At 47.9% G+C, this 11,269-nt stretch overlaps 1 pseudogene; it reads right to left on the bottom strand.

Moving 5' to 3' along the window:
• Nucleotides 1-482: 482 nt before the first annotated feature.
• On the bottom strand, nt 483-5,800 carry LOC123182047 (GDSL esterase/lipase At1g71250-like; annotated as a pseudogene).
• Between the last annotated feature and the right edge of the window lie 5,469 nt (nt 5,801-11,269).

Genomic DNA, 11,269 nt, shown 5'->3' with positions numbered 1-11,269 from the left:
CTTTTGATGCAATTATTGTTATTTTAAGTGTTTGATGGATTGAATGACCGATGTTTATGTTCGTAGTTGAATTATAATGTGGTGCATTTGAATTGTTTATGTTCTGATTGAAATGTGATGCATTTGTTTGCTTAAATATTGGATGAATTTGCAAAAGAATTTTTTTAGGGCATTAAGTTTTGGGGGATGGGCTAGATGAACAAAAATTTAGTAATGAGAAATTAAAGGATGGCGGATAAGATGGGGAATTAAGTTATATTGATCGGCTAGAGATGGTCTAACCATGTCATTCCTCAGCTTTCTTCTCTAATCTAGATGAAGAGTTGTAGCAGCCATCAGCACAAGCATCTGTGACTCATTGACGCTGACTTCTAACTCTCAGATGTGGCTTGCGTTTTCATTTGTTCACTGTACAAACTTTTGGATTATGAAACATGGCATTGTAGCAGAAACTGCAATAGCAGAATGTGCACTGAGAAACGGTACACATCAGGTCAACAGCTCGGCAATTATATTTTGTCACCGAATGGGCTCGTCACTTTCATCGTTACATTTGCAATATCTCACAGTTTGGCCATATAGATTCTTCACCGTGCATTTACAGGCTAATATTCGTGCATTTAACCTGAACTATCAAAATCTGACTATTGAACTCCATGACTCTCGATATACATTTCACTGTCACGAATAGCAGAAGTTCATTGTTGATGATGAATACACAGAAGTTGAGCAAGTAGCCGCAATGACGATCCAGGTTGGTTCTACTGCTTCAGTTTCACCATCTCATGCAAGTTCACAGGATAGCACATCTTGGTGTACTCACCAAACCACATGTTTTCTGCCAGGATCTGATTCACAGCATCTGTTGGGTGGAATTCGTTCCACCACACATTGTTTGACACGTCGCTGCACGCCATCTGTGGAAGAACACATACGAATAGACCGCATACTTGCCCAGCCCACAGCAAGCATCAGTGGTGATCAGAAAGCCTGCACACTGCAATTCCACCAAAATGGCAAGGCTTAGCGCACTCAGTTCAAAGGTAGTCCTAATGATGCATTTGAGAAGACCGAGCACTCAGTTTAAATGTTGTACTAATGATGTTGCTCACCATATCGGTCACGGTTCTCTAGTATGTCCACTGAACCCTCAAATGTATCACAGTAACTTATCAGAGTCTGGGTACTGGCGGATGAACTCGCTGGACATGCATCTCAGGCCATCGTTGAACTTGATTGATTTAGTCGATGCATTCCCCATTTTAGCTGCCATTGTCCGAAAGTGAGGGGCACAGCCAACAGGAGGAAGGCCCATCTGCACGACCTTTCGAACGTTGATATTGTACAAATTCAAAAATCATAATTGTCAGAAGGTAGGAGATGCATGAGTCCACAACTACTTTAGACAACAAAAAAAGAGTAATCTAACAAGAACCACATATAGAACTAAACAATAAACATTAACAGATGCAATATGGTAAGTAGGAGTAGTTTGCTACAGTATTGCAAAGAATAAAGAAACCGAAGCAATCCATTACAATTTGCATCAGCATATATACATGGGACTATGGAATGAACACAAAGAAACTTTCTACATCCAACAAACTACTGCTAGGTCCATCTTCAATCACCATGCATCACATGTTCTGCTGAAGGTTAGGTAATGGAGATAAATTAGGCATAGAGAACCAAATGATCTATGACACATGAACTGGGAAGCACACTGTACCATGGTCGGGTCATGAACAGTTCAATGCAGTGAGATAAATGTGCAAGGTGTTTCACATTTACAGCTGAAAGTACCACAGACTTCACTTGAACCCAAAACAGATGCAGCACAAACTACTTAACACAAAATAAGTGCAGCCTGAGCATTTAAGAATATATAACAGTTTAAGACGGTCATCTTCAAAATAAGTTCTTTTGTCGAAAATGAAAACATAGAAGTTGAACAAGTAACTGCAATGACGATCCAGGTTGGTTCTACTGCTTCAGTTTCACCATCTCCTGCAAGTTCACTGGATAGCACATCTTGGTGTGCTCACCAGACCACACGTTTTCTGCCAGGATCCGGTTCACAGCATCTGTCGGGTGGAATTCATCCCACCACACATGGCTTGACGCGCCACTGCACGCCATCTGTGGAAGAAAACATATGAATAGGCCGTCATACTTGCCAAGCCTACAGCAAGCATCAGTGGTAGTCAGAAAGCCTGCGCGTTGCAGTTCCACCAAAATGAGAAGACTTAGCACTCCATTTAACTGCAGTACAAATGATACATTTGAGAAGGTTTGGCACTCAATTTAAATGCAGTACTAATGGTGCATTTGCTCACCATAGCGGACACGGTTCTCTAGTATGTCCACTGACCCCTCAAATGTATCACAGTAACTGATCACAGGGTCTGGGTACTGGCGGATGAACTCTCTGGACATGTATCTCAGGCCATAGTTGAACTCGATCACAACGTTGTTGATGTAGTCGATGCATTCCCCATTTAGGCTGCCGTAGTCCGAAAGGAAGTGAGGAGCACAGCCAACAGGGGGAGGGCCCATCAGCACGACCTTTCGAACGTTGATATTGTACAGATTCTGCATAAATCATCATTGCCAGAAGGTAGTGGGAGATACATGAGTCCACAACTAGTTTAGGCATCAAAAGTGGAGTAATCTGGCAAGAACCACGTAAATAGAACTAAACAGTAATGGATGCAATATGGCAATTAATTTGCTACGGTATTGCGTAGAATAAAGAAACCAAAGCAATCCGTTACGATTTGCATCAGCATATAAATGAGATTATGAAATGGACACAAAGAAAATTTCTACATACAACAAACTACTGGTTACTGGTATATGCATCTCCAATTACTATGCATCACATGTTCTGCTTAAAAGTGGGTAAAAAAAGGGCAGCCGGTGCTGATGGGCCCGGAGAAGGGTCCGACCATTTAGAGGTAAATTAGGCATAGAGAATCAAATGATCCATGACACGTGAAATGAGAAGCACGATTATACCATGGTCGGGTCATGAACAGTTCCATGCAGTGAGATAAATGTGCAAGGCGTTTCACAGTTACAGCTGAAAGTAGAACAGACTTAACTTGAAGCCAAAACAGATGGCAGCACAAAAAGAAGTTCAGCCTGAGCATTTCAGAATATATCACAGTTAACATTATGCTGTGGTGTAGCTTGGGTAGCGTGAGCTAGCACCTTGTACCGTTTTAGTTTTTCAGTTATGCTGTGTTTGTTTTGCTTTGTTTCCAATAGTTTACGATTTTTGCTCTTCAGGGTTGTATTTGCTTTGCACTCCCTCCGTTCATAAATTTAAAATGTTTTGGATATTTCAATATGGACTACATACATACTGAAATGAGTAAACACACTAAAACGTGTCTATATACATCTGATTCAGAAAAAAGTTAGAACATATAGTATTTGTGAACGGAGGGAGTACTTTGCATCATCATGAGCCCTTCTTCCATAAAATGTCTGTTCGAGAGAAAAAAAAAAATAAGACAGTACAAAGGTCTATTTGCCTTGCCAAAAAGTTAGGCCAACATTTTGCTTGTCCATGGGTTGGCCAATGTTGGACAGAAAAATGAGCTAGAGTTAGTAAAGAGCTATTGGCATGCCGAAAAATTGGAGACAAGTTTTGGCTACCATCCAAATTTCCTTATATACCAACTAAAGACCATTACACCTCATAGACTCCGGAGCATCCATCCAACCATTTTTATTCATATTTTATCAAAATGCTTTAACTACCATCAGTCTGAAACATTTTGCATTTGTAGTACCTGTGCAATTTTACCAGAACTAACCCCAAATTCGACTGTAAGAACAATTAGTATGTAAACCAAAGGCAAAGGCATTAATGTTCTAGAATTGCTAACCAACAGGGAGACTTCATTCATTTAATCACTTCTTTTGTTAATTTCCCAGATAAAAATTTCTAGTTTATCCAGACAAGGAAGTACATTTTCTCCAAATGAAATTCGTAGTTACAGAGATCCTTGCATATGTGTGGTGCAACTCCACAAATAAGTAAAACCTCAGTTCTACAGCCTTAAGAGACAATGCACATCAGACTCGTAATCAAAAAGGAGGGGAGCAATGGTACACAGAATAAACCGAGGAGCAAGAACTACACCTTGATTTCCTGCCTCACTGCATTAACAAGGAGCTGATTGAACTCCCATGGGAGATAATGCATCTGAACGCCTGACACATCGTCGCAGGTAGTAGTGGATGAAGTCCTTGCTCCTGATCGACAGAAAAAACACCGACCTCTTGAACAGGTTGACTGTAGCTGCTTCCCCAAGAGCCAACGCCAACTGTTCATATGTGTCCTCAACCTGCTTCACCTGCCGGGTCAGCGACACGTGCACCCCCCTACAAGCACAACCAAAATCGCAAGAACCCCACCTGGTTAGCATCAAATTTGGTGTGAGGAAACCATAAATTGACAGCAGAATCATCCCCAAACAGATCCATCGACAGCAACAAGACTTCATAAGATTGACGCAGAGTTATCGGGAGAGGTGGGAGAACACACCACCAGTCTGAAACATTTTACATTTATAGTACCTGTGCTACTTTACCAGAACTAACCCCAAAATTGACAGTAAGAACAATTAGTATGTAAACCAAAGGCAAAGGCATTAATGTTCTAGAACTGCTAACCAACAGGGAGACTTCATTCATTTAATCACTTTCTTTTGTTAATTTCCCCGATAAGATTTCCCAGTTTATCCAAGCAAGGAAGTACATTTTCTCCAAATCGAAATTTGTAGTTACAGAGATCATTGACTATGCGTGGTGCAACTCCACAAGTAAAACCTCAATTCTACATCCTTAAGAGACAATGTGCAGCACGCTGATAATCAAAATGGAGGCGGAGCAATGGTACACAGAATAAACCGAGCAAAGAACCACACCTTGATTTCTGCCTCACTGCATTGACAAGGTGCTGACTGAACTCCCATGGGACTATGTGAGACATTGCATCTGCACGCCCGAGACATTTCGCAGATAGTACTGGATGAAGTCGTTGCTCCCGATCGACACCGACCTCTTGAACAGATCGACTTAGCTGCCTCCCGAAGAGCCAGCGCCAACTGCTCATATGTGTCCTCAACCTGCTGCACCTGCTGGGTCAGCGACACATGCATCCCCTGCAGGCGCAACCAAAATCGCAAAAACCCCAACCGATTAGCATCAAAATCATCCCCAAACAGATCCTCGACAGCACCAAGACGTTATAAGATTGATGCAGAGTTACACGGAATAATCAAGGAGAAGAAACAAACAATCATCAGTAGTCATGTTCAACCATGGAGACCTAAACCGAAACGATCCACATCTGCAAGGACGCACAAAATCGAGGAACCAGCACCGCACCAGCACCAATCCATGGAGAAACCAAGAGAAGGGAGAGGTCGCGAGCAACCCACCGAGGTTGTCGACGGGGACGCGGCCGTTGGAGAAGCGTCCGGCGGGTCGGTGGGTGCCGAAGCCCCGTCCACAGGGCTCGCGGTCGGCGCGGGCGAGCGTGCCAAGGTAGTTGTTGGCGCCGACGCCCGCTGTGGAGTCGCCGCCGATGACGAAGACCGCGGGGACGAGCGGGGGTGGGGGCGCCGACGGGGACGAGGAGCGGGAGGTCGAGGCGGCTGCGGCAGGAAGCAGAGCGGAGGGGAGGAGGAGGCGGCACCATTTCCGACGAGGGCGGCGGCGGGTTCGCGCGCTCTGGGTTGGAAAATGTTGGGGAGGGAGGGACTGCCCAACGTTGGCCCGCCGCTGCCTGTGTTGCATACGTCACGCCAAGTCCGGTAGCCGGCCGTGTGGGCCCACCAAATCCCCTAGGGTCCCCTCCTAACGGCACCACAGGGCGTCTCTTTTGATGCTGGATTAAAGTTAAACTGCATTAATTGGAGCTGCTTGCTTCATTAAGAGCATGGTTAATAATATAGCCATCTGCTGGCTATATGATCTTGCCACATCATCTATAGCCAATCTTATAGTCAGCAAGTACAATAGTTGGGTATAAATATGTATAACTTTTTTGCTACATGGCTCACCTCACTCTCTCACAACATGCCTAGGAGCACGTGTTGCAGCCAATCAGTAGCCCGCTTTCATTCGCTTTCCTTCTCTCTCTCCTCTAACTCATCCAAAATATAATATTTAAAAGCTTATAGCCGCCTATGTCATCCTATTGTACTTGCTCTAAAGATCCGGAGCATAGCTGTACCTAAGCGCGAGTACAAACCCGATGAAATGTTACCACGGTGAAAAAAACATTAAACAATTTGATTGACATTTGTTGCTACTCCGCAAACGATTTCGATGTTTTGGATTTGGACATTGTCTAAATGAAGTTTAGGTGTGTCCATCGCCCGTTGGAGAGACGTAGATACATGACTGGTGCACTTGTGCAACAAACATTTTGGGCATAGTGGAATTTCTTTTCCATGATTAAAATGGCGTACAGTCGAACCATGAACAAAAATTAAGTAGTGTAGTATGTTAGAACAAAATAAGAACTTAGGAAACAAGATCATCACGTCAAAGAAAACCCGCGATCGTAACCTAGATCGCCAGCACCATCGCGGCATCACCAGGCCGTCCCATCCCCCTCGCCACTCTAGAATCGTGGCCGGGAGAAATCGCATGTCGTGGCAGTGGCAGTAGCTTTGAGGATGATGATTTTTTTTCGGCCGAAAGGACAAATGTCATATGGTCTTGGTGTTGGAAATATGCCCTAGAGGCAATAATAAATGGTTATTATTATATTTCTTTGTTCATGATAATAGTCTATTGTTCATGCTATAATTGTATTGTCCGGAAATCGTAATACATGTGTGAATACATAGACCACAACGTGTCCCTAGTAAGCCTCTAGTTGACTAGCTCGTTGATCAACAGATAGTCATGGTTTCCTGACTATGGACATTGGATGTCATTGATAACGGGGTCACATCATTAGGAGAATGATGTGATGGACAAGACCCAATCCTAAGCATAGCATAAAAGATCGTGTAGTTTCATTTGCTAGAGCTTTTCCAATGTCAAGTATCTTTTCCTTAGACCATGAGATCGTGCAACTCCCGGATACCGTGGGAGTGCTTTGGGTGTGCCAAACGTCACAACGTAACTGGGTGACTATAAAGGTGCACTACGGGTATCTCCGAAAGTGTCTGTTGGGTTGGCACGGATCGAGACTGGGATTTGTCACTCCGTGTGACGGAGAGGTATCTCTGGGCCCACTCGGTAATGCATCATCATAATGAGCTCAATGTGACTAAGGCGTTAGTCACGGGATCATGCATTGCGGTACGAGTAAAGAGACTTGCCGGTAACGAGATTGAACAAGGTATTGGGATACCGACGATCGAATCTCGGGCAAGTAACATACCGATTGACAAAGGGAATTGCATACGGATTGATTGAATCCTCGACACCGTGGTTCATCCGATGAGATCATCGTGGAACATGTGGGAGCCAACATGGGTATCCAGATCCCGCTGTTGGTTATTGACCGGAGAGGCGTCTCGGTCATGTCTGCATGTCTCCCGAACCCGTAGGGTCTACACACTTAAGGTTCGGTGACGCTAGGGTTGTAGAGATATATGTATGCGGAAACCCGAAAGTTGTTCGGAGTCCCGGATGAGATCCCGGATGTCACGAGAGGTTCCGAAATGGTCCGGAGGTGAAGAATTATATATAGGAAGTCAAGTTTCGGCCACCGGGAAAGTTTCGGGGGTTACCGGTATTGTACCGGGACCACCGGAAGGGTCCCGGGGGTCCACCGGGTGGGGCCACCTATCCCGGAGGGCCCCGTGGGCTGAAAGTGGAAGGGAACCAGCCCTTAGTGGGCTGGGGCGCCCCCCTTGGGCCTCCCCCCCTGCGCCTAGGGTTGGGAACCCTAGGGGGGAGCCTCCCCCTTGCCTTGGGGGGCAAGGCACCCCTTCCCCCCCTTTGGCCGCCGCCCCCCTTGGAGATCCCATCTCCCTGGGCCGGCGCCCCCCCAGGGGGCCTATATAAAGGGGGGAGGGAGGGCAGCAAGACACAGCCTTGGGCGCCTCCCTCCTCCCCTGCAACACCTCTCTCTCTCTCGCAGAAGCTCGACGAAGCCCTGCCGGAGACCCGCTACATCCACCACCACGCCGTCGTGCTGCTGGATCTCCATCAACCTCTCCTTCCCCCTTGCTGGATCAAGAAGGAGGAGACGTCGCTGTGACGCCCCCGATTTGACCGTACACTAATCATGCACGCAAATGTGTACGACCAAGATCAGGGACTCACGGGAAGATATCACAACACAACTCTAAAACATAAAAAAAATCATACAAGCATCATAATACAAGCCAGGGGCCTCGAGGGCTCGAATACAAGTGCTCGATCACAGACGAGTCAGCGGAAGCAACAATATCTGAGTACAGACATAAGTTAAACAAGTTTGCCTTAAGAAGGCTAGCACAAACTGGGATACAGATCGAACGAGGCGCAGGCCTCCTGCCTGGGATCCTCCTAACTACTCCTGATCGTCGTCAGCGGGCTGCACGTAGTAGTAGGCACCTCCAGTGTCGTAAGTGTCGTCGTCGACGGTGGCGTCTGACTCCTGGACTCCAACATCTGGTTGCGACAACCAGATAGAAAGGAAAGGGGGAAAAGAGGGAGAGAAGCAACCGTGAGTACTCATCCAAAGTACTCGCAAGCAAGGAGCTATACTACATATGCATGGGTATATGTGTAAAGGGGCATATCAGTGGACTGAACTGCAGAATGCCAGAATAAAAGGGGGATAGCTAGTCCTGTCGAAGACTACGCTTCTGGCAGCCTCCATCTTGCAGCATGTAGAAGAGAGTAGATTGAAGTCCTCCAAGTAGCATCGCATAGCATAATCCTACCCGGCGATCCCCTCCTCGTCGCCCTGTTAGAGAGCGATCACCGGGTTGTATCTGGCACTTGGAAGGGTGTATTTTATTCAGTATCCAGTTCTAGTTGTCATAAGGTCAAGGTACAACTCCGGGTCGTCCTTTTACCGAGGGACACGGCTATTCGAATAGATAAACTTCCCTGCAGGGGTGCACCACATAACCCAACACGCTCGATCCCATTTGGCCGGACACACTTTTCTGGGTCATGCCCGGCCTCGTAAGATCAACGCATCGCAGCCCCACCTAAGCACAACAGAGCGGTCAGCACGCCGGTCTAACCCTATGCGCGCAGGGGTCTGGGCCCATCGCCCTATGCACACCTGCATGTTGCGTACGCGGCCGGAAGCAGACCTAGCCTAGTGGCGTTCCAGTCCAATCCGGCGCGCGCCACTCAGTCGCTGACGTCAAGAAGGCTTCGGCTGATACCACGACGCCGGGATACCCATAACTACTCCCGCGTAGATGGCTAGTGCGTATAGACCAAATGGCCAGACTCAGATCAAATACCAAGATCTCGTTAAGCGTGTTAAGTATCCGCGAACGCCGACCAGGGCCAGGCCCACCTCTCACCTAGGCGGTCTCAACCTGCCCTGTCGCTCCGCCACAAAGATCCACTTGCGGGTACTCCTACGAGCCGACCCGACTTTAGTCATCACATGTGTCATGTATGTAGTATATAAGTATATACCCGTGATCACCGCCCAGGTGATCACGGCCCGATAGTATAGCACAGCAGACGGACAAGAATGTAGGGCCACTGATGGAAATCTAGCATCCTATACTAAGCATGTAGGATTGCAGGTAAAGGTATCAACAGTAGTAGCAAGGATAGGCTATGCATCAGGATAGGATATCGACAAGCAGTAACATGCTACACTACTCTAATGCAAGCAGTATAGAGAAGAATAGGCGATATCTGGTGATCAAGGGGGGGGCTTGCCTGGTTGCTCTGGCAAGTAGGAGGGGTCGTCAACACCGTAGTCGAACTGGGCAGCAGCAGTGTCGGTCTCGTAGTCTACCGGAGAGAAGAGGGGGAAGAAACAGTAAATACAATGCAAACATAAGCATGACGATGCGTGACATGACAATGAACGGTGCTAGGTGTGTCCTAACGCGACAGTAGGTGGTACCGGCGAAGGGGGGGAACATCCAGGAGGTATTCCCGATGTTTCGCGTTTTCGGACAGACGGACCGGAGGGGGAAAGTTGCTAGTTCGATAGGTTAGGGAGGTGTGGTGGACGAACGGACTGCGTATTCGGATTCGTCTCGTCGTTCTGAGCAACTTTCATATAGAAAACATTTTCATCCGAGTTACGGTTTAAAAGATATGAATTTTCAAAGATTATTTGAATTTCTGGAATTATTTAATTAACAGAAAAAGGGATATGACGTCAGCATGACGCATGAGTGACGTCAGCGGTCAACAGTCCGGTTGACTGGTCAAAACTGACACGGGGGACCCACCTATCATAGATAGTGGGTTAACAGAAGATTAAACTAATTAATTTTTAGTTAATTAACTACTGGGCCCACCTGTCAGTGAGTGATTAGATTAATTAATTATTTTTATTTATAAAACATTTTCCTTTTCTTTTCTTTTTTTTTATTTTTGCGGCGGGGCCCGCATGTCAGTGGCTGGGCCTGCCCAGTCAGCACGTTGACTGGGTTGGCCCAGTCAACGGGGCCCACGGGGCCCACTGGCAGAGGCACTGGGGTGGCCCCAGGCCGGCCACGTCGGCGGCCGGCGCCGGAGCAACTCCGGCGACCAAAGCAGCGGCGGCCCCTCGCCGGATTTGGCCGGAATCGCGCTACGGGGCTCGGGAAGGAGCGGGGCTAGGCCCATTCGAAAGGGCTCGCAGCGCCGCATCCAGGGGTGGCCGGGGCTTCGCCGGACTTGGCCGGAATCGGCGCCGGCGACGCGGACGGGTGCCCGACGGAAACGTGGCTACGGCGGGCGGTCGAGCAAGCGGAGGGGCTGGGAAGCTTCTACGTGCGGTGGGGAGTGCTGCGGGCTTGAGCCCGTGACCAAAAGGTCACCGGAGACCCGCCGGCGGCGAGCTCCGCGGCGCGGCGTTCGGGCGCGCGCGGGGAAGAAGCTAGGGGGTGCGCGAGAGAGAAAGGACAGGGGAGGAGGGGGGAAGAGGCTCACCACGCGGCACACGGAGGCCGGTGAGAGCTTAGGAGCAGCAGGTCGTCGCCGGGGAAGAAGGGGGTCGCCGGCGTCCGAAGTTGAAGACGAGCTCGGGGAGGCCGTTGCAGTGGCTCCGAGCTTCAACGGAGAGGCGGAGGTGGTGTAGTCGAGGGCGGCGACGGCGTATGACACGGCG

The sequence above is a fragment of the Triticum aestivum genome, chromosome 1D (genome assembly GCF_018294505.1).
Source record: "Triticum aestivum cultivar Chinese Spring chromosome 1D, IWGSC CS RefSeq v2.1, whole genome shotgun sequence".
Lineage (NCBI taxonomy): Eukaryota > Viridiplantae > Streptophyta > Magnoliopsida > Poales > Poaceae > Triticum > Triticum aestivum.
The sequence above is the reverse complement of the archived record's forward strand: the minus strand, read 5'-3'. Positions and strand labels throughout refer to the sequence as shown.